This window comes from Leuresthes tenuis, unplaced genomic scaffold (assembly GCF_036924035.1).
Source record: "Leuresthes tenuis unplaced genomic scaffold, fLeuTen1.0.hap1 SCAF_15, whole genome shotgun sequence".
NCBI classification, from domain to species: Eukaryota; Metazoa; Chordata; class Actinopteri; order Atheriniformes; family Atherinopsidae; genus Leuresthes; species Leuresthes tenuis.
The window spans coordinates 30,435,048-30,459,628 of record NW_027325369.1 but is presented as its reverse complement, the minus strand read 5'-3'; the positions used below and the strand labels follow the sequence as shown (position 1 = coordinate 30,459,628).

The 24,581-nt window shown below is 39.1% G+C and overlaps 1 protein-coding gene across 1 annotated transcript in view; it reads right to left on the bottom strand.

Annotated features, from left to right (window-relative positions):
- Positions 1-22,864, bottom strand: part of lrfn5a (leucine rich repeat and fibronectin type III domain containing 5a) — a 95,218-nt gene extending 72,354 nt beyond the window's left edge. The window contains exon 1 of the mRNA XM_072365941.1: positions 21,931-22,864. The gene's annotated coding sequence lies outside the window, so the exon portion shown is untranslated. The remainder of the gene's footprint in view (positions 1-21,930) is intronic.
- Positions 22,865-24,581: the final 1,717 nt, after the last annotated feature.

Here is a 24,581-nt window from a genome sequence, read left to right as displayed (position 1 = left end):
CCTCATGGCTTAACAAGCAGCTTTCTCCTTCTCTGTTACACTTCCTTTTCACTGCTTTCCCCTGTTGTTTTCTCTCATTTTGACCTTTCATTTCTGCTCTCAATTATCTAGTCTGGACAGCATCTGGCAGCCTGACCCAGTGCTTGGGTATGTGTGTGGTTGTTGTGGACCAGGTGTCCGGGCTGTCTTCTAGTTGGTACCTGTCATTCTCAATGGAACAGCTGCTAACAGATAACAAGTACCTGGCTATAGGTTTGCAGAAAGAATAGAAATGTAGTCTCATTATTCAGTCTGGAACAGTCTGCTGTATCATGCACGGCCGCAGTATGAACGAATGGTCACGTGTTGGAGGAAAATCGCCATGTGTTACCAGCAAGGGCTCAGACCATCAAAATTAGTCTGAATAAATAACAGTTACAACTGGTTAACCCATAGTAGCTTCTCGTGTTGTGTTAACACATCAAGCTCCTCTAACATGTCAGTGAATCTCAGGGCACCCGATCATATAAATCATTAATTTATGACTTCTGGTAACTTTCCTTCTATAGTTGGAAGACACAGATCAGCTTATTAAGCTACTTAACTTATTAATATCCAGTCCAAACATTCTCACATTATTGCTTTAAGGTCAAAATGCTACAGCAACCTGTTCATTTTCCTTTTGTGAATAATTAACACGACAGAGGTTGCTACAGTAGGTTTCTACATCTCACCCGCCTCCACCGAGCTGCTCATTAATTGATTAACCTCTAATCCCATCACACAGATAAATACAATGAGTCATACCTGGAAGTAGGTATATGATACAATTCAAATAGGAACTTTTGCTCACTAACCTCAACGAGGTTAATTAACACAGTTTCTCCTCATTGATCTCTCAGTACAAATAACTCTGTGTCTGTAAATCACCTCACATCAATCCCTCCTCTGTGGTTTCTGTGGTTTGTCCAGTGCACACGGAAAATAATAGAGATGGCAGCAGCAAATAGTTTCTGTGTGACTGGTAGTTTGGAGCTTTACCAACGTGAAAAGGCAAAAGGCAGGGTGCACCAGACCAGACGCAAGCCAACAGTTCATAGCGCTAACACGGCGTGCGATCACATCTGCATCCATTTTAGAATTGACCATACATGCATGTCTTTTGAACACAGTATAAAACCAGAGCAGCCAAAGAAAAGCTTCTTCCTCTGTGGATACAGCACTAACCAACCCGTTTTAACTACTCAGCAAAGAATCTGTGCAATCCTATTTCAGCTGTTTTCAGGGAATGAAAGCGAGTTTTGGGACAGTTTTACAAACTGCTGTGAATTTTTTTAAAGTTTGTCTGCTTTCAGCGATAACAGAGATGACTGACATCAAGTTATTTTTTAAATTTACTATTCAAATCCTTCCAGGTGACATATTTTTGCATTTGAATGAACATCTAATTAAAAAAATTCATGTCTTTTTATATATTATATATATATATTCCAACAGATAAATTGTCAATTTAGCATTATTCGGATGTCACTTTTAAAATCATATTCAACCAAATTCAGTCCCAGCTGTCATTGGGTGAGAGGCATCTGCACCCGAGACAACTCGCCCCGTCAACCACCACGTCAATTATTCTATTTCAGTTATGTAATTGCTAAGTTTTCATTTGGAAACTCATGCTTTTTCTGAAAATGTTACATTTTTTAGTCATCATAGCACAGAATAAGTCTTGTCATGCAGTTTCACAAGCTGCAGGCAACAATCTTAACTGAATTTGATGAAGAAACTTATTGTCATCTTTCGCAAGCTCTTTAAGGTCTTAACAGAGAACAACCTGATCCCTCCTCCTGCCATATTTCCCATCCTCCATCCCACACTGCAAAGCTTCTTCACCATAAATATAATAACCTCGTTGCGGTATTATGGAGCCTGTCCTCCCCAGTGACTGACTGCCAGCTATGGAGCTGATGGATGAAGTATGAAATGTAGAAGGAAGATCAGGAAACCTGATATAAACTTCTTACAGGGTCCTTTAATGTTTCTGAGCCTCTTTTGCTGTTTCTCCCTCTCACTTTACCTCCTGGTTTTTCTCTCTCATTCTGCTGGACTATTCAATAATTGATGGAATTCAATATGGCTCTGCTATCACTCCAGTATTTTGTTTCCTTTCTCTTTACGCCACATGTTGATGTTTCTCATTACTCATCCTTATCTTAGCAGTTGAATAAATGATGAGAATTCAATTTTTTTCATGCAGTTTTATGTGCAGCACTCCTCTCTTTTATCTCCCTTTCATTTGTCTTCCTTCTGGTAATTGCAACAAGACTATTTTAGGATTGCGTGACTTGTGTCAGTTCACTTGGCACAACGCCACACCCTGTTGTATCTAACTTCCACATTTAATTTTTCTAAATCCTTCTGCATCCGACGTCTGTGAGGATCCAACAGAGTTCTTTATCATAACACATACATGTCTGGTCTGCCTCCAAGAGTTCAGAAATCAGGATCATACATGTGGGTAAAGCTATAGTAAACAGTATCAGTTCAGATGCTATCGGTCCTATAAGTTACAGAAAGGTAAAACCAAGAAATATGTTATTTGTATCTCTTTTACAATACAAGCTCCGAGCAGCGAGATTATGGTACACGCGAAGGAATCTGTCATGGAGACAGGATAGTTTATTAATCTGTACCACTGTAATTAATTCCTCACTAACTTTTACTGCTATGAAACACTTACATTAGTCACATTAGTCTGACTGAACCATTCTATTCTATTCTATTCCTGTACCCTAAGCTAGCCATTGATTTAGCCCTCGGTGGTGATTGAGAGACATGAGAGTCATGAAAATCAAGAGTCCAATGGGATCTCCTCGTAAGATCTCACTAGATAATAATTCACATTCCCTACCTGCCATCCCGATGGATATGTGACTGACTCTGCTTTCATTCTGATTCTGCTTTTCTGATTTATTCTTTTGTGTTCTCATCTGAACTAGAAAAGTACTCCAAAACTGAGAGTATGTTGACTCCCAAGCGACTTTAATGTTGGTCCTGAATTCCTAATCGTGCTCCATTGTACAAAATAAATCAAACTGCTTCTACGTGTTACTCAGCTACGTGTGGCTACATGCTCTGAACATCAATTGTGTGAGTTACGGCTGAGATTCTTGAAGCATCCTTCTTGTTATTTTGTAAGTTTTAACAGGTCAATGTCGAGAGTACTTCAAGAGAAACGATATAACACACAAGCTCATGAAAGCAAGTTGTGTCAGGGTTATCATACTTAAAGCATTAACATTACAATAAAAGCATCAAAAATAAATTCAGGCAACAATTCATGACTTTTAGCTTATGACTATCATCTTAAACCTACTGTGCAGAACTTTCTAAGCACTGCCAAGACATGCTTTTAACATTTGTCCTTGGTATGGATCCCCTGGTTTTTATTTGAACACATTCCCTTCTCTAAAGATCAAGCTTTTCTTGTTTCTCTATGGTGCATCACAACTGTTTCTCAGAGAATTCATAAGAATCAGATTACTGCTGTGTCTCATTCACCAGTTGTGAATCATTGTGGTTGATCTGATATAAGACATATCGTATCATATTCTGACAGATCTCTTTGTTAGGTTCTGCACAAGCCTGCTAATGATGCACTGATTTGAATCAGGTGTGTTCAAGCAGGGAAACATCTGAAACCTGCAGGATCGGACATCCCTGCAGCAAACACACATAGGTCACTCTCACTGCCAAACGAGGTAAACTTTACAGTACAGGTTACGGTCTGTCCTTTCTGAAGTTACAACAGCATCACTGCATTAGCAGCAGAACACAAAAGAAGGACCGTGCTTGGATCTGATAAAGCAGCACAGATGCTACAGTTAAGCCCCTGCTGGTTGTGGATTTTCACAGGATAAACTCTTTTGGCAACAAAAAAAACACCTTTGCAATCAGAAATGGACCACGATTTTCAAAGTCCCTCTCTTTATACCGATAAGTAAAGCCAGACGATTTGACAATAAAGAGTTGCTTTTTTTTATTAAACTCTATTTAAAGTTTTGCACCCTGAGGATTTATAGAAACGCTTTAGCTGATGACGACAAGATGTGATATCTATCTAAATCTCTTAAGGGCCTTCTTTCTCAGTGTCTCTTTCACTGTTACTGCTAATACAACATAAAACCTTATTGTCCTTGTCAATCCATCCGTCTGTCTCTTTCTTTGAATCACACACTCCATCTACATTTCTCCCTCGGTCTTTCATTCCTTCTTTGTGTTCTTATCTGATGGAGTGAATTATTCATGTCTTTTTCTTCAAGGAGGCTCTTTGTTCTCCCTCCTGGTGTTTTCTTTTATAGCACTTGGGATGAGTGTGTATACGTGTGTGTGTAGCATTTGCATGCTGGAATAAAGTTAAATTCCATATCCCTTTACGTCCGTTCTGCTCACAGATACATGCATACTCATGTCCAGAAGGAAAGACAACAAAAAAAAAAATGCCACAGTCGGAGCATATTTCATGCCTGCTGCTGTTTTATCATTTTTTTGTTCCCCTTACACCGACATCTTTCTCAGACAAGAAATAACTAGAGCTGCTGCTTCACAGTTGCATGGCCCCATCAGCCATACTTTGAAGGATTTCATGAAAAATACCAAGAGCTTTAATGTTGGGCCAACAAAGCTGTTAGGACACAGTGTTTTAGCCAAAATAATAGACGGAGAAGCACTGAAAATCTATGCTGCCAGGGTGGATCCCAAGATCAGTGTCACCAATTCAGTTTTCTGAACAATGGTGAGATATGGTCACATTACACTACTTTGTTTTCCAGAGTTTCTGTGCTGAATGATGACCAGAAAAATGCTTTTGCTCGACATTATGATTCTACAGTGAAGGTGAAGTTTTGGACCTAAAATATCAACGACAATGAAATCCGGATCAGTTCATTCCCTGTGCCTTCGCAGAGCCATCACATGCAACAACCTGGAAGCATACCTCTGGTTCTGGCTGTCACCCGTACAGCATATGTTCATTAAACATATGTTAATTCCAGAGGTTTAATCTACCTCCCTTACATCTGTGTTACCATAAGACGTAATCAGACATAATCAGATGTGCGTTTATGGACGTGTTGACAGAATCTCCTCAACATACATGTACCACCTCTGTACATGTACGATATGTACGTGCATGCCGTTTGAAACCAGCACTGGAATCGTGGATGGTATGGTGGACCTTTGAGCAATTGAGCAACTCAGTGTGCTCTGCGTGAGTAACCTGGAAAAGAAAGGAATGAAAAGGTCCCGGCAGCAACCTTGGTAAGTTGGAACATGTAAAATTTAATTTCTGACACCTCTGAACAGCATGCAGTCACATAAACAAATAGGCATGGCTGGTGGCTGGTTAATTTAGCATATGTTCAGCTTGTCATAAGATTCCAACAGATGGCATCATCATATAAGTAAATAATGCTTTTAAAACTTTATGACTCGATAGTTTCTCCTGCCGTCAGAGGAGGCAGCCCCGAAGATGCTTTTTATAGAGTCAAATCTATGGGGAAAAACTCTGCAGAATGTTTAATACATCTTCTTTGCCTGACAGAAAGGTTTAGACACAAAAACAACAGCTGTGGAGGCAGAGAGTTCGATAAAATCTATACAGGTAAAAATTCCTCATCACTTGACCTGATGACGAGCTTAAAAATATAAATATGAACTGATACCATCCACTGTTGGTACTTTTTGCACAACCATGCGGAAACGTGTACAAAACCTCACATCAAACTGCTTTAATATATATTGTACTTCTGTGTCTTTGGCTGAACATCAACATAAAATAAACTATTGTTCATTTTAACTGGGATTGCTTGATTGATCAGAATTCGAGCCTGTAAGAAATGTGCCTAAATGTTCTGTTCTTTTAATAAAACCTGGCTTCTGCTGTGAGATTTAGTGATTTCTACTATATTTTATTAATTCACACACAGTCTGAGGCTTCTTTTCTCATTTCGCACATTAAGATATAGTCCCTCGGGATTGTCAGGCCTCTTGGGGCCTGCAAAGTCATCATAGTTAGGGTCTCTGGTTCAGACAGCTTCAAAATGACATAACACTGCCAAGCTCACTGCAAAAGCCAAATACTTCTTTTGTTACTTATTAATTACATGGATGTCAGAATGATATATACCCAGCCAGAAATTCTTGTTACTATTTTCACACGCATTCATCATCATGGTGCTTTTAGTTTCTCCTTCATTACAAATGCAGAATGAGAAGGATCTAAAGCCCTGAGATAAGAGCACATCAAAGACCGAATCCGTGAGCCACATTGGATAAAAAATCAAAAATTAATATGAATCCAAATTCTCCTTTGATATTGGCACAGTGAACAGAGCTAGTCAAGGTCCAAATAAAAAGACCACAGCTATAGGGATTAAACACAAGATCAATTGTGGATGCTAATATTCAGCGTATCAACAAACTAGATCTATCTGGAGAGTTTGTACATTAGGTAGAAGCTGCAAGTTGCTTACCTTAAACTGACAAACAGTAGCTTTAGTGAGCTATCATACGAGCTTCTGAAGAAATTAAGAATTTAACGTTGTTGATAGTTTTAGCTAATGCTACCATAGCTAACGTTACAGCTTTGTAGTCGAGCAACAGCAGCTTCGCGCTCAATTCAACCCAGTAATTTCAGTTATTTTAAATGTCTTTGTCCCAAGAAGAGCTGACTTTTTATTTCTACTTCCATCTGCCCCTCTGTGTCCAAGGCACATTTTCCTAAATACGACCACTATGAGACTTTAGCTAATGTAACCATCCACATACATATGGTATTCACCAGGCATACCAGGAGGCCTGGGATAATCATCAAGTGTACTTGTCCACACCAAGGTTGAGCTCATTTCTGATCTGCTGATTGGAATCCCAGCCACTCCAAACCGTCTATGGCCTGGAGGCAAAATGAATATTCATAATGGTTTAAATCCTGGTCATGAATATTTATAATGGTTAACACCAGATATGCAAATGAGCCAGCCAACCCAGATGGCCTCAGATCACAACATAATGATCACACACACAAGTGGGCATAAACACACTCATAAGACACAAAAGCACACTCAAACACACTATTATGTCTTTCTCTCTCAAGTCAAGAACATCAACGTAAAGACAAAAGAAAGAAAAAAAATCATGAAAACTTGAATTGGACACCACAAAGACAAGTTTACTTCGTAAATATGTTGATCTGGAGTAAATATCTATGTAATCCATGTCTTATCAACATATTCTGGTGGCAGTGATCAAGAGTGGCTCATAGCCAGTCTTGCAGCATTTCTCTCCTGCTCATCCCAAAGGTTTCTGAGGACCGTGAGATTAATACCAGATAAAGAGCATAGATCGATGACAAACTCTGATCTGTTAGCTTTGATTTAAAATTATATACTGAACTCAATAATGCTGAAATGCCACAACTTGGGTCGGGACTGGGGAGGGTTATCTCACAGCACAAAAGGCTTCGGCCACGCCAGGTCTCAGCAAAGCTACTTAAGCTTAACAGTGCTTTTTGTTGTAGGCACGCTAACAACAGTGGTAATGTCATTATGATGTGGAGCAAGTGTTGTGTTTAACATGTTCACCAATTTGGCAAAATCTTTTAAATGAATTAAACTTGTTTTAAATTAAGTATTTGAGGATCCTGCTACTTTTCCTGAGCAGTCCTTGTGACCATGCAACCTCCTTCCGATCGTCACAGTCACATATAGACACAAATCCTCCCCGCATACACCACATAGAATGTCCTTTGAGGTAAAGCCTCTCTAACGAGCTTATCTCATCATGTACTGGTTGTGTGTATGGTCTTGCCAGCACTGGTCAAGGTGTTACATATGACACGTCTAATGAGACCACACACACATGCAGGTAGGGCAGGATTAAGGCCAACTAACCAGTGGTCCATAAGCTCGACATCACCTGAGATCATACTGATACACACACTCACTCTTGTTTTTGTCCCCTTGTGGGGACTGACTTCAGGGCTCTTATCTATAACCAAGTTATGACTCTCAAACATCTGTCTAAGCTTTGGATGCCAGCAGTTCTGTCTCACACTCTGTACTTTAGAATGATCAGTGTGTCTTTGGTGATGGAAGTCCATCTTTTAATTACAGTACCAGAACTTGGCTGAGTGCACCAAGGACACTCTACTTCACAACAGGACTTAAAGCGTTTCAAGGCACAGTGAAGGCCAGTGAAATCTAGCATTATCAATTAAACTTCTTGTTTTTGCCATGTTGTGCTGTAGTGGATGAAAACAGCTGCAGCAGCATCTGATTTGTTTTATTGTGCAGTCAGAATGAGGTCATGCTGAGCGACAAAGCTCAACTAGGTCATAGGCTGTGACTCACTGTGTGTTGCTGTTTACCTGGACTCAGTACAACCCCCACGAGCAAAGAGGCATCTGCACCGAGCTCTTTCTGATCTGTGCAGCTGTGCATTTATGATTTTCAAGCGATTTTGTAATTGCAACAGCTGATTGTTTCTCAACTTATCAAAGAATAAAAAATGAGTGGTGTTTAAAATAGCCTGTGTGTATTTGTGATGGTCTAACCTTTTGTGGGTTTAACTTCGACAGTACAAATGTAAACTTAGTGACACAGAATATATTCTAAAAAGATAATCCACTGTTCTTAATTGCCCTTGATTATTTTGTCCTTATTTTTGGTAGCCTAGAGCTGTATATGCCAAATGGAATATGCATTTGGTTTAAGTGCCTTCTTTCACATGTAAAATAATTTTAGATGCCAGCATCCACAGACCAGAGGATGCAGCATAAAGAGGATGAAAAGCACAGCATGTTTAAGTAGGAGTCACCAACTACCGGAACACGGATGGCTTCCCAGTCAGAAAGCGTTTGTCATTGGGGAGCAAGTGCTTCAAGAAAGAAGTAGAAAAGAAATAAAATGAAATAACATGAATAATGAGGATACAACAAATTACACAGATTGTTCTGTGACAATAAATGCTGGAATTGGCATCAACTTCAGGTCACTGCTGTTAGCTACAAAGTGCTTAATGGAACGGCTCCCATCTATTTGAATGTTCTTGGAAAGGCTTATGTCACAACTCGGTCACGCCGGTCGTCACAGGATTGTCGTCTAGCAGCTCCTACACCACGCCTAAGACAATCCAAACTCTGTTCATGTGTCGTTCCATGATGGTGGAATGACCTCCTGAGCGCTACCAGAACAGGGGCGTCCCTGTTTATCAGCTCTTCAGAGAGCATCTCCTATCCTAGCACTTACCTTGTACTTCCCCACCCTCTCTACTGCACTCTATCTCTACTCTGTCACCTCTGACAGAGTCTGACTGGTGGTTTCCTTCTATGTAGCTTATTGTGAGCTTTGATGTTCGCTGTATTGTTACATCCTCATTTGTATGTTGCTTTGGATAAAAGCGTCTGCTAAATGCATAAACAGAAACATGGAAGCTGCACCTTCATGACTGACAGGCAGTCACCCAATTAATTTCCACAGAATTTGACCCAAACAGAGCAAAATTAACTTTAAACGATTTATGAATGTCACGGGCCAACTGACCAAAGGTCCCAGGTGAATCAGATTAACTCTTTGCTAAAAATAGCATGTTTGTAAGATTGTCTCTGCTGGAATTCTGAATCAAAGTCAAAACTAAATACTGAGCCATGAGAGCACTGAAAATATTATTTACATTTCTAACAACATATATCATTGATAGACGTTTTCTGCTAAGAATGCATATAGAAATAAACTTATGAACATATTTCTGGTGATGCTTCCTGTCTCCTGTTAACCCTCAATGGTTCTGTTGTTTGTCAGAAATAAGTTCACGGCTCCCATAGATTTAGTTTTTCATCTACTCATACAGAAAAAAAATCAGCTGTGTGTATATTATCAAACAGACATATTTCCACACGTGTGTTTTTCATACATTCATTCATTTACTTATCTGCTTATTTATTTATTGAGGCTGAATAGACAGGAACTGGAGGAGGTAGTGTGGAATTTGTAAATAGTCTTTGGACAACAGTATATGCAGCAGAAGAGTAAGCATGATTGGTGATTGCTGTCAAAACCCTTAAACCCGACCAAACACCAACGTCAACAACAACAAAAAAATTAAAATAATTACATATAATCTATGGATGACACATCGATGAATCTAAAAATATAAAACATAATTTCAATCAACACAAAAATGTTGATAGAAATTATATTTTAATAATATGTAAGACTTGGTCACAATAAAAAGAGACTCCAAGGAGGAAAATGGTTATAGACTTAAGGAGGGAGTGCAATAACACCTTCCTAAGATGAAAATGTCACATGACATCTTTGACCACTGTCTGCATCACTGATGTGTAAAGGTGAACCACTGCTGGTCAGCAAAAACAGAGTTTTCAAAGGCTTTCAGCTGCACTCATGCCAACAATCTTTATTGCACTGCCAGCAAACTACATTCTCACTCCCCACCACGTGTGAAAGTGCCATATAACATGAGTCTGCTGTACTTCAACTGATCACACCCAGCTCTGATCAAGGGTGAGGTCATGAATTACAAATACAAAATCTTTATGCAGCAAACAGCAAGGATTTCCTTTTTCTCTCCATGCTGTAAATACGAACGTCTGCACAGGTGTTGCAAACGGACGTTTCACATCCTCAGCCCATCTCATGTAAGTGTGCTGGTAAATGCTTGAGTTGAGGCCTTCACTTTAGGTCCCGGTGGACAGCTGCAGTAATGTTGTACACCCATTTACTGGCTCACTTGCTTTTCAGTGTGTGTGCAGACACTTGCAAAACATAAGTGCCTGTTTTGTGAAGCTTACAGAAGAGTGTGTTTGTGCTATATGAAGCTGCACCCTTTTGCTTCCTCCATCTTATATCCTCCATAATCATGGTATGTTTCTTTTACTCGTTCCCAACAATCACTACAACACTGTTGGATTATGCAGATTATATCATGATATCAGACTTTCAACACCACCCGATCAATTAGCAACCTAAGTGCTAATGTTCCAATGATGGAAAAAGTGTTAAAATATATTTGTGCTCCCATTGGAATTAAGATGTTCCTTTTCACTTTGACATTTTGCACCTTTGAAACACCCAAATACTGAAGCAGCAATCCCTCTAGACTGTGGGGTGATAATAAAGAGCAACTGCAAAATATGGGACTTCTGCCATGGCTTGATTGTGGTTTGAAAGGTCTGTTTTATATAGTACACACGGGTAAATAAAGCTAAAGGATTAAAAGCTTACCTATAGGAGTTATATTCACTGTTTGTTTCTGATTTGTGACAGTCTAAATGTAAAATAAAGTACTTTGTGTGAGTCAGCAGGGAGGCTGAGACATGAAGCCGACCTGACTGACAAAATGACAGCTCTTTATCAGAGACAAACAAGCCCTTAGGATATGCATTGTTACATTAGCTTATCCAAATGAATATAGAAGAGGATTGAGCAAAGGAAATCTGGTGTTTTGTACTCATTCAACCTAACCTCCCAGAAGAGCTGCTGTCATAACTTCTTATATGTGCAGTTTTGTAAAAACAAAGATGGATGATTTGAAAAGAATTGTTGGATTTTTCAACAAACATTTTCTGATCTAATACAAAGAAACAACTCAATCCTTTAAGTCAATCTGCTTAAATATTGCTGCACAGTCCCACAGACCTGAGTTGTTCACAATAAAGAAATAATGAACTCATAGTGTTGTTCAGTATCATCTAGGTTTACAGCAACTGACTCAAATTATATCAATCATCCCTCTACCAAAGGCATCAGATTTTTAAGTGTTCACAGCAGGGTAGCAGCTTGCTAAGCTCAGGTTAGTGCCAGCTAGAAAGAGTAAATGAGTAAATAAATAAATAAAAATACAGCCAATAGCTAGGATTAGCTGGCTGCTATTTATAGTGTTTGGTGTAAAAGCTAAAAGTGGTATGCAGTGATTTAAAAGTTATTATTGCCTGCAAAAGATAAACTGTAAACCACAACTGAAACAGTGTTGCTGATACAACGTTAAGCTTTAAAATAAGATATGGAAAGGAAACAAAACAGTATGGTGGTAAAAACCAGAGGATGCATTCAATGCACTTATCTATTTAAATTAAAGTAGTTGTAGTAAAATCAATTAAAAAAAGATTTACAGCTTCCAAAATACATTTAGTCTGGAAATGGGACTCTCACAGGAAACGAAAACATTTTAAAACGTGGAAAGAGTTTAATATATGAGAACAATATTAAAGTTATCAATGTAATGGAAGGTTGAAAACTAAAAAGTCAAGCTCTTGATGTGACACATCTTTAAAAGGCTGTTATGTGTTTTCTGACTTTTCCGCAGTGTTACAAAACAATGTATCAAACCTTAAAAATCACTCAAAAAAGATGTGTACTTATGTTACAGGAATCTAATGCAAAAGCAACTTGATTGATACAATAGTCTGAAAATATAATGTCATAGCTCCCAGATTTTTTGGTATGGTCATATGCGTGCCTGGAGATTATGAACTAGAGCATACATGTCATCCACCGTGACCTTTCTTAAAGCACAACTTTTCACACTTGCCCTACTTCTTAGAGCAAGACAATTTGCTTTTGGTTGTGAGGGCAAGTTAATCTTTTTCAGCCTCCCTGAGGACCCAGAATTCTTGGATTAGTGGACGCGGTTTGTTTTTTTTCTTGCCAGCAACACAGTTGGGAAAAAGGCCCAATATGATGCTAACTCTGCGGGGAGACTGAAGCTAAAAGAAGGTTGTGCCAACACTGCGGTATGAGTCTGAACCTCAATCGATAAATTAAACTGTTTCAAATATCAGCCTTGTGTTGGCATTAGGTAGATGAACATATTTCAATACAAGCATCATGGATAAACAAGTCGAAAGTCAGTTAGGGGGTTAACTGTACTTTATGTTAATACGTGCAAACTGAAAGTATTCATTTGTCTATTCTACAACTGCTCAGAAACATGGAATTACTCACACAAGCAATCATCATTTGAATTTATCACCACCCGTACACTTCACAGGTGTACAAAGAAAACCAATTACTAACTTAGCCATTCGCTAACAAGAAGCTTAAATGCACAATTTTTTGTCACAGATTTTTTGTTTGTTTTGTTTATGAGTTGTACGACAGGTTACAATAGCTGTGCAAGTCTCCACCATCCCACCCTGCTCCCGCAAGCTCCTTGTTCTCAGGAGGATGTTTCCTGCAGAAAAAAAGCTCCTTCTGCATCTAAAGTAATTGCAAAACTGTGTGGAGTTTTGATGAGCACAAAGCTAATCTAGAGGTATCAAATATTAAGAATTGAATGACTTGAAATGATCGTGCCTGGTTCATTTCAAGCATAGAGGACCTCCAGCAACACAAATTATGATTATTTTATTTTGTTTATATTTCTGATTTGATTTATTTCATCATCCTGGATGGAAAGCAGTTTTTGGTCAAGTTCTGCTGTTTGTGGGATAGAAATAGACGTGACTTGACTTGGCCACTGAATTTTGGGTTTTACTTGTTTTTATCAGACAGATATTTTTCACCATGAAATTAGTGCATATAGAGGTGGAATGACTTAACCTTTTGGATAGGTGATGCCAACGATTTTCTGAGAGATTGAAGCCTGCTGAAGGGAGGCCTATAAAGCTCTGAATAAGTATATGCTCCCATATTTAGGCATTTGCCTTGTAGCGTTAATCTATGTGTGAACAGATGGCATGCACTGACAAGCTAAACTAAATGTAGCTATAGTTGGCATGGACCTAGTATGATCTCAGACTACCTGATCGCAAGCCTCTTAATCAAGTGCAACATTTAATCTACTCAGTTTGCATCCTCTCTGCTGCTCCAAACAAACAAAACTATTCATCACTGCTGACTTCAAGGTCAATTACTTAAGTTCAGTTGCTTAAGGAAGCAATTAGAATGACCTACATTTTTCATTAAGTTATTATGCTGACCAACTAGTATGCATAGCTGATAGCGATCAGTAAAACGTACTGTTTATTTTCACATTTATTTTTGCTGTTAACACTGTTATCTTCAACAGTCGAGGTGACAGCAACAGGATCCTCAGTGAGACCATGTTTTCTAAAGTTACACCATAGTTTGCCTGTATACTGACCTGTCTATAGAGCTGAACAATGTACAAACTCAAGCTGTCTCATGAGCTACCTGTCAATTACTTTAAAACATAGCCGCACCCTGTAGATCTCTGTTGTCTTGAATGATCTTCTTCAAGCTATGGCATTCTGAGCTGTCTGTGGTGCTGAACTGAACTGTGGGTGTGTAATTAGCTGTCAGATTCTGAAATGTTTATTCAAGAAGTAGCTACACACTTAGCTGTTCATGTTTCTGAAATGAGCGCTTGGAGCTGTTGCCACATGCAACGCTGCTCATTTTTGACTCCACGGTAGCATTCGGTATCTGTCCATGGTCCTGAAATGTCGACTTCAAGCCATAGACTGAGCTGTCCATGGTGCTGAAACAATTCATCACACTATTACTATAGAATGAGCTGTCCATGGTACTGAACTAAATTCATGATGATATTAATATAGACGGAGCTATCCATGGTGCTGAATAAATTCATCATGCTATTGCCATGCTATCGCCATACCAGCAGATTGATGTAGCTGCCCCATGCTCTGAGGGGTGAACTTGTAGAAGATTATTATTATCTCTTTTTGAATTTATTTAACTACTGATCTCTCAAAATACAAACAAACAATTAAATTGTTAAATAAACAATTAAATGGACACAAAATGACTCATGACAAGTTCACAATGTCCTACTCGACTCATGCACACGGTTTGTGTGGCATGATTTTTGTCATCCATGCCAGTCCAGCAGTTCCTTCTGTAGCCAGCCTCATGCAGATACATAATTCTAACCTTGCAGACTGAGCACACTGATTGTGCATGTGCCAGAATCAATCTCTATTTAGGAAAAAGATAAAATAATAATAAAAATTTAAAAAGCACAAGACAAGAAAAAGCAGAACAAAAAGGGATGCTTCTTATGAGGAGATACTTTACTGTTCAACACATATCTAAAAAATGCAGTGTAGTCTGATTACATGCCGATGCAGAGGAAGCTGTGGCTCAGTTGACCACAAAAAGTGAATGAAAAGAGCAGAGTTTCTACATAGTCTCACTTGGTTTGAGCATGTGGATGCAGAAACTAAGCAAGCCTCAATGATGCAGCACATGTTATAAATGAAACAATCTAACTCTGACAACAGTAGTAAATCTGAGTTTTAGTAAGATTGTTTTAACAAAGCACGCAGTAGAGTTTCCAGTTAAACCCTACATTCTGCCTTCATGTCTTAAACGTCTCCCTAAATATACATTTAATCACAAACAAACACACTCGAAAGCTTAAAGTCAACCCTTTAGTGACTGTGGCAGCTTTGGCTCATGAGGTAGTTTTCCACTGCTTCAGCATTTCCCCTTTTTCAAAATGACTTTATTTAAAAGTAAATCTTACTGTGTTTTAAAAAGATCACCCACTGCACGACACTCTTTTTTCATTATCTGAATGCTTTCACTATTACAACCAGTGGTAAGAAGGAAGAGGCGTTTCTTTTTTGTCATCTTTCAAATCTTATTTAATCTGACATGTTGACTTAGACTGAAGTGTTATTTATGGAAGTGGCCTAAAGGCACATTTTCCAAAAGAAAACAAACATACACACAACGAGTATGCGTACAGTAATCACACCTATAGTTGAACCATAGATTCTGAATGAGATGATCTGTATTGATTAAAAAAAAAATCACACAAAAGAAAGACGGCATTGCAGGGTAATTAACTATTTTATTCTCTCCCACTCTGTTCGTTGAACACAGTGAATGTGAGTGTTCTTCAGTGTTGTGTTTGGAAGTAAATTGAAATGTCTATTTTACACTCAGTATTTACTGTTGTTTGTGCTTCCACTGGCTAATTACTCTCACAAGTTTATAGTAAACAATACATCTTTTTTTTTTTTGCAGGTCAGTTTCTTCATAACAAAAAGCTTATAATGATTAAGAACACAATCTGCTGTTGAGCTGAAGAAGGCTGTAATGAAACAAATCCAGAAGAAAAGAATCCATCTGATATTCATGTATTATGCTAATTCTGGCGTTGAATGGTGCCCTAGAAAACAAGCAACTTGAAAGACAGAACAGTGGCATATTTTAAAGTAGAGCCCAAGACACTAAACTGACATTTTTATCATACACTGGACAAGCCATGGTGGTGTATTGGGGATGGTCGCCTTCAAACAGAAGAACTCTGCTGACACAGAGTTGGTCGAACACAGAAACCTTTTATTGTCAACCAGGTCCGTATCACAATTACAGAATGATGCATCAAGTCTGGAGAGATGTGTCAAGCCCGGATTCCCCAAAATCTCTGACTTACTGAGAGTGCGGTCTTCGTTAAGTAGAATCTGCCTGTTCTTTGTGACCTTGAAGATGTTGCATGTTCCCATCACTAAGCACAAAGTGATGTTATTTTGAGCCTATCCTTGGACAAACTTACTGGGGAGTATGTTATTCTCAAAATGTCCTAATTTATACCCATGTCTCCCTTACACAGCTGGCAATTATCAGAGTTCTTATCATTTTCCCAAGGCAACTTTGCACAGGTGGTAAACATCAGACACTACACCATGTCAACTGAAGACAATATTCAAGCCCACCTCTGCAGAAAACATAGAACACATGTCTCACTATTAGAAGGTTACAACTCAAGTCTTTTCAGCTGTTCAGCAGGTGGAAAAAGGTGAAGATCACAACTGTATCCACAACCTGCAAAGTCATAAACTGCAGCCAAAAACTGAGGGAATTTACACCAAACACCACACCACAGTGTGCTATGGCTCAGAAGTTATCAGGAGAAGTATAATTAAACGCCTGTGTCTCAGACTGAATCCAAGGGTTTGTCTAAGCTCCAAACATTTCACCTTTGGGATTGGCTCAGAAAAGCTACTGCCCTGCTCGACTATATTAATCTAAAGCTGTGTTTTAGGCGCGTGGATCTGCTTCTAGCAGGCTGAGTGCCATGTCATGACAGAATCCCCCGATGACAAATATGTTGCAATATTTAAAATTAGCTAAAAGTTTAGCTGGCAAGCTTGTGCTGCAACTAAAAGAATAATAAACTGTTATTATCAGTTTATTTGAATTTCATTTGAATTGTTATTGGTTTATTTGAATTGAGATGACAGATCACATAAATAAGCATTAGCATACGCCACAAGTGCAAATGATCTGTCAAAAGTTTGCACCGGCAAGTGATTCTCTAACTTTGTAACCAGGTTTATACAAGCAAGACATTGTGGAAGTTATGGTGAAAAATACAGTTTGAATATTTAAAACAAGAACCTACTGAGATGGTCCCTAAAATGGTCATAAGACAAATGTTATTAGTTGAGAAATTCTTACTGAGTTTAATATATAAGAATAAACTTTTTATCTTATTTCAAACTTCATCTCTATCCTGTGGCAGCTGGTTTGGGCCTGGGTCTGCCTGCATCCTAATATCTAATTTCTGATGACTTCTCCTGTAAACAGCACACAGCAATAGTTAACAGCGTATTGATGCTAGTGTATTTTGTATGTCGTTGTTGTTCTATAATTCATAAAAGTGTCTTTCATCCTCCCTTCTGTTTTCATTACAACATCACAAATCTCATACTTTGACAAACTGAGTTGAAATTTGGTGCCAGGAAAAAAAACAATCTTTAAAGTAACTGTGGTTATGCATGTAAACACATTCATTTCCAATTTCACATACTTGCAGCCAATAAGTAATAATAATTTAAATGAACTGTGTTTGTATGAAACAGGCCTTTTAATTTCAATTCATGACAACCATAAAACATGTTTGGTTAAAACAGAATATTTCAAAATCTGACCGTTTAAGAAAGAATAAACATTCCTTTAGTTAACACATTATAATCCTCAATCTTTATATCAGGTCAAGATGAACAGCAAACCCAGGGAAACATTTCTTCATTGTCAGTCGCTTTTTTTGTATTTTTAATGAGTGAGTCTGGGGCTGACGTCAACATCAACTTATGTGTGTGTCAATTAGCACAATATATAGTCTAATACAGCCAGACAGACGTTTGGCTCAGAGTCCATAACTCCCCTCCTCTGTCTGTATTGTATCACATTCACACATATCTTATCAGCACTGCACAGCTCATTATCACCCAACATGTCTCACATCTGTCATGTCATCCACTCCTCACACTCGCACCATCGTGCACACACAGAGACCCACGCACACACAAACACCCTCCCCACTGGACAAGAACGCAGTTCAAGCAGTTAAAATGAGAATCACTGGTATATCAGTTGGTTTTGTTCCATATCAGATTACTTAGTAGAAGCATGTACACATAAAACAGATGAAGGGCCTCTGACGAAAAGAGAACTGTTGTCTGACAGCAGAAACAAAAAAGATGCCAACCCTGAGATGACAGCCTGCTCATTGTCTTAAGAAATCTGTGGCTACAATCTATTCTGGTCATTGCCATTTGGGATATTCAGTTGCCAAGATGCATAATGCCAAACAATCCACCATCAATTCCTGGGCTGTTTTCATTGATGAAGTGAAAGATCTTTGCTTTTGTAGGTATGTTTCTTTTTCTTAAAAAATAATAATGAAAATAGTAAATAAAAAAGATGACAAAAAACAGGAAAAAGTATGTTCTGAGGCAGGAGAGAGAAAGTAAACTACAAGTAGAGAAACTGTGTTTGGGAACTGTTGTTGGTTTGCAAACTTACGCTTTAAACATTACTTCATGTCAGCAATAAAATCTGAGCCAGCCCTCGACAATGTTATCAATTAAATAAAGTATTGTCAAAAGCTAAAGACACAATCAAAAAGAAACGAGATGACATATTTTCTTTAGTTCTCGGATCACTTCGGATCTGGTACCTCCTTTGAGAAAATAACTTCATTCATCTCGGGGTTCAAGCTGGTTTTTAATGAGGCCACTCCAGAAGACCGCCTTTAGTGGTCCTCCATGGACTGTATTTTAAGTCTATAACACACCAGATTCCTCCAAAAGCAAGTTTTCAACTTTTAACCATAATGACTTAGCCTGGGGTATAGTTGATTTTTTTCAGACAGCTTCACTGCCCCTTCTTTTTCTCCCTCAAGATTCTCTGATGATGTTTTCAGTATATTTTGTTCATAGTGACCTCATATACTCATATGTATGCATATGATTTCAGTCAGCCGCAGAGGCATTCTCCATATGACAGCATCAGGACAGCTTCCTAAGGTCTGCCTCTCCTCTGCTAATAGGAAATGTTCCCTAACATCTGCGGTCTTCATCCCTCTGCCTCTCGATATCTCCTCTGCTCTCTCGTGCTGTCTCTGAGCAGCAGAATAAATTGAATTAGAGCTCCACCACCCACTCTGCAGGATCCTGCAGCCCTCTGTCAGATTGCTAAACAGAGAGGAGAGAAGACAGGGAAAGTTGCCGAGGTAAACAGAGGGCAAGAAAAAAGATGGGCACAAATAAATCCCCCATCGTCCTTGTGAAGAATAAGGAGCAACCCTTACAGCCTTGTTACTCAGCTGTACAGGAGCGTGATAAGGCTTCGAACATTCATTTCTTCTTTTTGGGGTTTGGGCTGGTGGTGGGGGTGGGGGTGGGGGTGGGGCCAGAGACAAAAAACAATGAAGGGAAAAACAAAGGAAAGCAGAGATGTTTTTGCTCCGACACACAATCAAACCAAGATTAAGACAGCATCACATGCAATCACACATTGCATCTTCAACGATGTTTATCGATAGGTTCTGTACAATCTGCTATAAAAGCTATTCATTCAACACCTGATACCAGTAAAGCAAATCAAATGTCAGGAGCAACTCTGAAATTAAACCTTCTAAATACAAATTCAAAACTTAATCCAGAGCACAAATGCAGCGCCATTCATCCCAAAACTAATGACATGGCAAACCAGTCCCTTTAGATGTAAATAAGTGGCTAAACACGGCTAAAATGGACTGAAAAACCAGTTTCACTACCTTGCTCATTCACCCACACTCTTTTTCTAGAGCTGAGGATGCATTTGCATAATGCCTCCATATCCACGGGCCATTAGCACCAGCATGAGTGGCTCGTGTGCATAAATTTATTGCCTTGATCAGTCAGTGCAAGCTACTGTACCGCTACAAACCAATGAAACTCCAATCCGAGTCACAGCAAGACGAAAAAAAGACAGTTTTCTTGATATTTGAGATTTGTTAAATTCAACAGGCCCTCGTTGGGAGAATGTTTGGTAAAACTTATATAATTCATTTTAATTTAGTGCCCATCATAATTAAATTACACAATAATCTGAAAGCACATCTGTGTAGAGGCTATTATACTGGGATGGTCAACAGACTTAGTTCAGTGTCAATGACAATTCTAATTAAACCAGTATTATTATTATTATTAAACAGTATTTACAGTCTCCTTGCTGGCATTGTGTGTATTTCATTGTGTATTTTGTGTATTTTAAGTCCAGTATCTTTATGAAAAAATGGAAAAAAAGTCCTTGTAAAATAATGCAAAAATCTGAACTACATGTTCTTATTTTCATCTTATTTCATTCTGTAGGAATATTAAACCAGATTGGCAGAGAATATATGTTAAATAACATGAAACAGAAATGATACACGTTCAAAAGCCATTTCAACCATAGCTGACTGGGAGCAGGTGTTTGTATAAGAGGAATCTACTCAAAACAAAGTATGTGTCTTCTACAGTTTTCCCTTTTGCATATTTCTAAACACAGACTTCATTATATTTACTGCTCCAAGAGGCTGTTCACAGAAACAGATAGCATCCTGTGCACATTCTGAGAAAAGCTCAGGGTGTGCACTGTGGATAGCAACACATGAGACAAGAGAGAGTGAGAAAATTCAGTGCCTGCGTTGTAACAGGCTTTTGAAAACAGTTTCGCGTTTTTGTATTTGCATGTGCTTTTATCTTTCTTTATATGTAGAAATGAGAAATGAAAAGAAGTTAATAACCACTTTTCTAAGAGTGCATGAGAATGTCCGGACTAAATTTCCTTGGACATGCACATGCTCTTCTCATCATTTACAACAGACAAGTGACGTCGGACACACACAGGCGGTGGACTCTGCCAAAGCTTTATCATCATCATCTCATTTTGTGCCAAAGACGTGTGCGGCTGCTGTGTCATCGTGCACGTACATAAACACGGATGCATCAAATATTTAAGCGTATAGTGAGACACACATATACCAGCTGCTGAACCCCCCCCCCCCCCCCCCCTTTTTTTTTACCTTGTTAGGTATATACAAGTGCAGGGTGAGACGCACAAAAAAGATCAGCGTGGCGCAGCGTTTTGCGCGTGTGCGCTTTAATAAGCATAGACATGCAACTGGGCTGCTGTAGACGCACAGCGCGCGCTTTTTTTCATTCTCTCCGGTTACTGTCGCTCATGAGCACACGCACAAACGCACACACACACACACAGGCAAGGAGACAAGTGGATGTAGAGCTGCTGTTGAGATGCTGCCAGTGCTGAAAGTAGCTTGTACGTCTGGATTCAGTCAGCGAGCCATTTTATCTTAAACTGGGCTCAATTTTGACCTTGCAATGTTCTCGGCGCGTTGTATCTTCTCTCCATTTCCAACCCCATTTTACCCATTCAACCCCCTGCTACCAAAATACGCCCGCCCCGTTTCAGCATCCAGACTAAATGTCTATGCAATGAAATCTGGAAATAACTCTTTTACCCCCGAAAAATCCAGTGTTCACCTGCTCCAACAGACGCAACAGAATGAAACTGGATAGACGGAGACAGACAGAGAGAAAGATAGATGGGTCGATAGATGGATAGACAAATAGATAGATAGACAGATGCGCGTAAAAGAAGAAACATATTTTACCTTTTTCCTTTACACTGAGTGTCAGGGCACAGTTATTTCTCCAAATCCCATCGTTATAATGACAGTGAAGATTAAAGTTGTAACTCCACACAAAAAGGCTCCAGATTAGAGAATATCTCCAGGATATGTCATATGTTGAGGTAAATGTATGTAATATCCTTTGGGTGGTAAATTCCTTTTGGGTTTATACTTCAATCTTGTCTTCCAGAGGGGTGCGTCCGTTTTGCATTCTCACAACGCCCGACGACTACATCCTCTTCTTCTTCTCCCCCTTCTCGCTTTCTCACTCTCCCTCGTCTTTTTTCTCTCCCGGTTTCATCTCTCCATCCGCGGCGCAAGTGAAGAATCCCATCCGGGAGAAAACTGGAGTGATTCTCTCAGCCCAACCACCCGTCTCTCCCCTACTCCTCTCGACCCTTCTTCTTTTTTCTTTCTTCTTTTCCACACCCGTTCTTCCCTACTTCTTTCTTTTCTTCACTCAGTGTCGGTAAAACAAGAGGATTGTGACTATCCCAGTCGCGAAATATCCCAGGTAAAGGGATACGAAATCAAATTAATCCATTTATTTTCATTCCCAGTGTGTTAGGCAGAGTTTTATGGTTATTAAACACTCCAAGTCAGTACCTTTAAAGCTTTTAGGAGGCACTTGAATCTCTTCAGTCACCGATTTTTGGATTTTCTCTCTGTCGCCCTCCCTTTCTTACTCTGTCTCCGAGTCTCTGTTCATGTCGACCAGCCTGTTAACTCTGTGCGTCTCCTCTGCAGTCGGGGGGAGAACAGAGTAGAATAGAACACAACATAACAGAACATACTAGAATAGAATACAATAGAAAAGAAGACTAGATAAAGTCCCAGTAAGCTGTCGTCAGGTCACTCTCACATCAATGGCTCGAGTGTCCGGTCCCGCTGATCCTCGATACTCCTCACAGAGCGTCACTCCTGCACAGTTAATCCACATAGCACAGCAGGCATTACCAGTGTCAAAACAAGGAATTAGAAGAATTTAACTTCCTGGTGAGGATTTCAAAATAAAATCCATCTGTTGGATCCCGACTCGCAAATCTATCCACAAATAAGAAGTTATTGGACTTGATATTTTTACATCACATTCTTTCATGGATCATTTTCAGTGATTATTTCCTGTGTCAATGATCCTTTTACCTCTCAAACACCACCATCCCACTAAGTCTTACAACATAAGAAGGGACTAAAAACGACCTTTTAGGTGGTCTCTTCCAGTAATTAATCAGAAGAGAGATCAAATAAATTGGATCTCTATAGGTCTTTGATGCTTTCCACATGGGCAATGAAATAAGATAAAACATTTACACTTATTAAGGATAGATCAGTAATTATCCCAAGATTCTCCGTCTTGTCCCTTGCCTCAAAGCGGGCCTTTTTTTCAGGGCTTTAAGATAAAAAAAAAAATAGTTTGATTTTTATAGGACAAATTTGTCTTTAGTTTCCTTTCTGTATCTCTTATAATCAACATACACAAAGATAACAGGATGGCTCCGTTTTCGATACACCTGAGAATTATTTCCAAAAACAATGTATTGATAGCAACTGATATTTTATATCAATACATCTACAGAATACAACTAAGACTTTTATTCTGAAGAAAAAATCACCCAATTTCCGGGCTGAACCTCGATAATCTCATTTCACTTGATGCTGTCCAGACTCGGGCGACTGCGTGGAAGTTGTTCTTAGAGAAGCCGTTTTCCCCCTCTCTGTATGGCGCACTTTGGCACACCACCAACACCCTGCATCGAAACTTATACGCTAAGATATGATAATTGTTTTGTTTTTGTTAAAAAAAAAGAAAAGGAATCTTTCAATCGTAAAATTGAGCCTTCTCCTCGGTGCTCCGCTTCTCAGGCATTTTTCTAATCGAGCTTGAGAGAAATTGAAGAATGGTTGCGGCTGCCCTCCTCTTCTGGAACTCCACAGCACAGTAAAACCCACATCTCCTGCCCAAGCTGACATTTTCTAACCTGAACCATCTCTCTTTCACGTTATCTGTAGTTATTTCTCTGAGGGAAAGACGGAAATGACAGAGTGCCATAAAGTGCTGCCTCTGGTTCTCTCTGCTGACACGCAACACTGGAAATAAAGGACATACCTGTGTCTTGTTACTGATATTAGATGGCGGCGTTCACGCAAACATTAAGGATTTTATTCTTTCAGTGACATAAGATATAACTCTGGAGATGTGATGTTTTAGTAAGACCACCAACATCCCACTGGTGGTGGTGTGTTGAAGCACAAATAGGAAATATATGTTTTGGGTCAGTGTGGAATATCTAAAGAGGAAGGAAATTCGGACACATGTGTTTTAATTGTTTTTACAAGGATTTTCTAATAAGCAAATTATTTAAATGTTCGGTCTTATGTTTTAATACCTTGCCGTCAGATCCTTTAACTGTTATTCTAGTTGTTGTTTTCATCTTTTAGCTCTTGAATGAAGCTCCATTTGAGCTTTTGCACTACATGTGTTGTTACCTCTGAGCCCCAGAATGATTGGTCATGACAATAAACCAATCAAATCTAACCTTCAGGCCACTGCTGCTGCCAATCGGTTTATTGATTTGCACTTAATGACTGTTAAAGTCATTGAGACATTGTTAGGTGGCTGATGGGATGACTCC